Source organism: Natator depressus, chromosome 11 (assembly GCF_965152275.1).
Source record: "Natator depressus isolate rNatDep1 chromosome 11, rNatDep2.hap1, whole genome shotgun sequence".
NCBI lineage: Eukaryota > Metazoa > Chordata > Testudines > Cheloniidae > Natator > Natator depressus.
In genome coordinates, this window is record NC_134244.1 from 32,203,642 (window position 1) to 32,209,641 (window position 6,000).

A 6,000-nucleotide genomic window follows, 5' to 3' on the forward strand; every position below is an offset into this window, starting at 1 on the left:
GTACAGTAAAAAACTACATTTTGAAATAAATACAACAGCTGAGCCCAGTCTTTTTTTAAAGGAAATGAGAGGAAATTAGTTTAAGACTACCCCAAAACTTGTCTTAACATAATTAATTAATGCACAGAGTGGTTTCACAGTCTCCTTTGCTGACATTCACATCCTCACTGTGACTGAATCTGCTGCAAACGGGCATTGTAAAAGAAGCTGATCAATCTAATGATTTACCACACATATGGCATGTTGAGAAGAAACACTTTTTACTTTATGGAATAAGATCCAAGTTTAAAATCAAGAGACGTTAATTAGGACCACCTCTGGAATGGGTCACTTTATTTTCCTACACTACTTTTAAATGAAAGAGTGGATTAAAATTTATTTTCCATCACAGATGGGTAGGCGAAGTTGCACCAGGTCTGATATTAAATCATTTTCTCTAATTTGAAACTCTGTCTGATTCCATACCATCTACATTCATTCCATAGATGTCTATCATGAAAAGATGTCCACAGAAAGCCAAATATGGCTCTTTGTTGCACCAAACTACAGTTGCAGTAAGGTTGCATTTTATATAATAGCGATCAAAATCTGACCTGACATCTTTTATCACAATAGTTTATTATCTTGAATAAATGTACTACTGTACTTTATTAATCTGCCTGAAAAGGAGCATAAAAGTCCTGCAGGCTGTATTATGTTAACCTTTTGTAGTTTTATTTTCTTATTTGTACACAATAGTGCCCAGAGCAGTGGCGGGCAACCTGTGGCCCGTCGAGGCAATCTGCTGGCGGGCCGCGAGATCATTTGTTTACATTTGCACAACTGCCCGCAGCTCCCAGTGGCCATGGTTCGCCGTTCCCAGCCACAGGGAGCTGCGGGCGGCCGTGGCAGCCTGACAGCGGATTACCCTGACAGGTCGCAGGTTGCCCACCACTGGCCCAGAGACCCCCAATTAGGATTAGGGCTTCATTGTTCTAGGTAGTATATAAACAGAGTAAAAGTCAGTCTCTATCCCAAATAACTTACAAACTCACTTAAAGGGAAACAGTAAAAAGATAATGAATTTAATTGGCCCATTATGTGTAGAAATAAATGGTTTTGAGGATATGGGGGGGGGGGGAGTGTTTTTAATATAAATAAGATAATATATTAGTTCGCTTCCTATGTTTAAGTTTTCTTAAGTTCATTGAAAACTATTATGGCCAAATTTTTCAAAAGTGACTAGTGATTTTTAGCACCTCAGTTTTTCTGTGCCCAACTTGAGAGCCTTAAATGAGCCTGATTTTCAGTCACTTTTAAAAATCTTAGTGTTTATTAATACTGGTGAATTTTATAGATACTCTATCTGTTTCTGATTTCATTTACTGAAGTCACTGATATTACAGCAGGATAAATGAGATCAGATTCAGGAATGAAACATTAAGGGAGTAATACAAAAGATAATGGTTATAAATTCACAGCATCCATCCACTCTTTTTATCCACTATGAACTCAATCACAAGATGCTCAGCTACCTCAACTCCCACTGACATCCAGGGGAGTGGAAGTTAGTCATCATATGAAGGATCAGAACCGACAGTGCAGCTGTATTAATATTCTATTACAAAATGTTTTCTATCATACACCAGCCTCATCTTAGTGGTTAAAACAGTCCTTTTTATTTTATTTTTTTTAAACTAGACTAACATATCCTATCTGGTTTCTCCATATGACCTTTTTTACTCTTCTAAAGGGTTAGCTTTAAAATGATCAGTGGGTAAAGCTAATAAGGAAGCAGGTATCAAGTTTCCTACTGGAAACTACTCTGAGCTTCGAAAAAATGTATTATTCCAGCAATAAATTATATCTTGCAAGTCATATAGCATTTATAAAAATATAGCCTATTAAAAATAGTACCACTTTCTTGGGTCTTTAAATCAATGCACTTGCATCTCTCCAATAAAATATACTGCATTGTCTGGATGTTATATTTAGTGCTGTTATCCAAAAGAACTAACTTAGGTTGAGCAGTCAGGTGAGAGTAAGAACCTCTCACCCACAGAACACCAGCAAACACCAAAGCTCCTGAGGATGCAGAAGCACAAAGCCAGAGATAGCTTTATAGCTCTCAGGCTTCTTGTGCTGTGCATGTTCCAGACGGAAGGGTCCCATACTGTTGCCCTTTTGTTCTGGTTTAACCAGGAACTTAGGGGTAACCATGATTTGGGCCATTTGTCTGTAAAGTGATGTTTACAAATCTCATATGCTCTCAGACATCCTCAGGTCAGATCCAGGAACTGAGAAAGCACAAGACTACGCAAAATCTAAACAGCGGCAAACTCACCAGGAAATGCCAGACTAGCAGAAACACACCATAGCTATAATGGGAAATGTAAACAGACAGTGGGAATAATGAAGGCACAAGCAATTGGTACGTGTAAGTGGCAGGCTTCATAGAAGGTCACCTAGTCCAACCTCCTGCTCAAAGCAGGACCAATCCCCGATTTTTGCCCTGATCCCTATGGCCCCCTCAAGGATTGAACTCATAACCCTGGGTTTAGCAGGCCAATGCTCAAACCACTAAGCTATCACTTCCCCCCAATGTTGAATAGAGGGGAATGATCATGTCCCTCCATCTGCTGGCAATGCCCCTACTTATACAGTCCAAAATGCCATTGACCTTTTTGGCAACAAGGGCACACTGTTGACTCATATCCAGCTTCTTGTCCACTGTAACCACTAGGTCCTTTTCTGCAGAACTGCTGCCTAGCCACTCGATCCCTAGTCTGTAGCGCTGCATGGGATTCTTCCGTCCTAAGTGCAGGACTCTGCACTTGGCCTTGTTGAACCTCATGAGAGGATTGGGCCAAAAGAAATCTGATTTGTCTAAGTCCCTCTTGATACCGGCTGCCAACTAGACATGGAGCCATTGATCACTACCCGTTGAGCCTGACGATCTAGGCAGCTTTCTATCCACCTCATAGTCCACTCATCCAGCCCATACTTCTTTAACTTGCTGGCAAGAATACTGTGAGAGACCATGTCAAAAACTTTGCTAAAGTCAAGGAATAACACGTCTACTGCTTTCCCCTTATCCACAAGGCCAGTGATCTCATCATAGAAGGCAATTAGATTAGTCAAGCATGACTTGCTCTTGGTGAATCCATGCTGACTGTTCCTGATCACTTTCCTCTCCTCTAAGTGCTTCAGAATGGATTCCTTGAGGACCTGCTCCATGATTTTTCCAGGGACTGAGGTGAGGCTGACTGGCCTGTAGTTCCCAGGATCCTCCTTCTTTCCTTTTTTAAAGATGGGCACTACGTTAGCCTTTTTCTAGTCATCTGGGACCTCCCCCGATCACCGTGAGTTTTCAAAGATAATGGCCGATGGCTCTGCAATCACATCCGCCAACTCCTTTAACACGCTCAGATGCAGCGCATCCGGCCCCATGGACTTGTGCTCTTCCAGTTTTTCTAAATAATCCCGAACCACTTCTTTCTCCACAGAGGGCTGGTCGCCTCCTCCCCATGCTGTGCTACCCAGTGCAGCAGGCTGGGAGCTGACCTTATTTTACATTCAAAGCAGTTTGGGTTTGGTTTGCATTTTGTGAGGGAGTCAGACTCTCTATGCCTTGTTAAAGCCACACGGAGAGGGCGGGGAGCCGCTGTCATTAGGGCGGGAGGGGAACCACCGCCACCGAGCTGTCTCCTGGCCCAACGCCCTTCCCTGGGCAGCGCCGGCAGCTCCAGCTCCCGCGGGCTGGTGCCGGTGCCGCCGGGCGCTCTGCTCCCAAGGCGGCGGTGACACCGCCCCCCACCAGGGCACCGCCGGTCCCAGCGCCGAGGGCTTTGCACGCGCGTCACGGGCCCACTCGCGAGAAGCGCCACACCAGCCCGTAGCCGGGGGGACGCGCGGGTCACGGGAGAGCAGCAGCCGCAAGGCCTCAGCGGGCGGGGAAGGCGCCTGCGTCGACCCCACAGGAAGGACACCCCAGGCCGGCTGCGCGAGAAGCGCGGAGCCCGAACGACGCGCGGAGAACCCCAGAGCCCCGGCCGCATCACAGCCATCTCCGCGCGGGACCCCTCCCCTACCTACCTCGGCTGGCCGGGCGGGCGGGCGCGCGCCTCCGGTGCAAGTCGCGTGACACGGCACCACCCTCCCAGGTGTGACTGCGGGGGCGGCAGGGGCCGGTTCCCGGCTCACCTGCGCCCACGTGACCCCGCAGCAGGGCTGGGTCGGGGCAGTGACCGAGCGAATGCCACCGCCCCGCGCTGACCACGTGGGCGGAGGCCGTCCCCTCCCAGCTGATTAGCCGCAGAGGTCCTGGCCCTGAGGCGGGGCTGCGGCGCCCGCTCCCCATGCCGGGGGTGTGCGGGGCGGGGGCCGGAACAGCCCTACTCCAGGAGCCGCCCCCTCTTTACCGCGGTGGATTGGTGCCTGCAGGGTGAGGGCGGGAGCAGTCTGCCCGGCCGGGGTTTAACCGAGTCATGCGGGCGGCGCCGTGGCGCTTTTGCATCGTGTCAGTCCCTGGTAATCTTGCCCGGAAAACGCCCGCCGGTGCGACGGTGGAGGAGGTAATAGCGGGACTGGCCCAGCTGCTGCTGGTGAGAGAAAAGAGCTGTATGGCGCTGGAAAGCTTTTCTCGCTCACCAGCTGCAGGTGGCCCAGTAAAATCTTACTCCCTCAGCCACCTTGTCTTTCTAATAGCCTAGGAGCAACATGGCTACAACAGCACTGCATCCAGGCAAACCCTGGGTGAAGGTCATGTCACCTCAGCGTTAAGTCAGAGCTGGTCCGGCCCTAAGCCCCATAACGATCATATGGCCAGATCCCTTATCTAGCCGGCGAGACACTCTCACTGCTTCATGCCTGTATCAAGCCTCCTAACTTGTTTGAATTAGACCATGTCATTCAGAAAGACATCCCGTCTTCATTTATAGACTCCCACGTGAGAGGGAATTTCTCACTTCTCTTGATAAACTCTTCCAGTGATTAGTTATTGTCACAGTTTAAAAATTCGTTATTTCCAGGTTGGATTGATGTAGCTTGATTGGATCTTGCTATGCCATTGCTTGCTAAATTAAAGAGTTGATTTATAAACTCATCAATTCACTCTTTAACCTTATTTTTGGTAGCTAGAAAGATTGTCCTTACCTCTATCACTTATAGGCATGTTTTCCAGACCATGAATCATAGCTGTGGCTCGTTTCTGAACTCTTTCCAGTCTTTCAATATCTTTGTTAAAATGGGGGTGCCAGAGCCCCTGGGAACAATAGGGCAACCTTCCTAAGTCTGTGCTATATTCCCATTTATATCAACGCATTGCTCAAGAATCTTATGTTCAATTAATTATTTCCCATGACCCATACATCTTGTTTAGGATACTGGCTCTGTCATAAATATAAAGGGATGGCTAACCACCTTTAAATCACTCCTGGCCAGAGGAAAAAACCCTTTCACCTGTAAAGGGTTAAGAAGCTAAGATAACCTTGCTGGCACCTGACCAAAATGACCAATGAGGAGACAAGATACTTCCCAAGCAGGGGTGGGGGGGACGACAAAGGGTTCTCTCTGTCTGTGTGTTGCTTTTGCCAGGACCAGAGCAGGAATGCAGGTCAGAACTCCTGTAAAGGGCTAATAAGCAATCTAGTTAGATATGCGTGAGATTCTGTTTTGTTTAAATGGCTGATAAAATAAGTTGTGCTGAATGGAATGTATATTCCTGTTTTTGTGTCTTTTTGTAACTTAAGGTTTTGCCTAAAGGGATTCTCTGTGTTTTGAATCTACTTACCCTGTAACATATTTACCATCCTGATTTTACAGAGGTGATTCTTTTACTGTTTCTTTCATTAAAAAATTCTCTTTTAAGAACTGGATTGCTTTTTCATTGTTTCATCTCTAGAAACTTTAGAAAGCTGTCTCACACACACACCTACACCTTTTTGCCGTGTGTTTGCACAGTGCTCAGCACAATGGGGTCCTGCTCCATGACTGGGGATCCTATCATAGAAGATTAGGGTT

General features: G+C 46.8%; 1 protein-coding gene across 1 annotated transcript in view; it reads right to left on the minus strand.

Annotated features, from left to right (window-relative positions):
• WDSUB1 (WD repeat, sterile alpha motif and U-box domain containing 1) overlaps positions 1-4,327 on the minus strand; it is a 68,053-nt gene extending 63,726 nt beyond the window's left edge. Inside the window, exon 1 of the mRNA XM_074967414.1 lies at positions 4,075-4,327. The gene's annotated coding sequence lies outside the window, so the exon portion shown is untranslated. The remainder of the gene's footprint in view (positions 1-4,074) is intronic.
• Between the last annotated feature and the right edge of the window lie 1,673 nt (positions 4,328-6,000).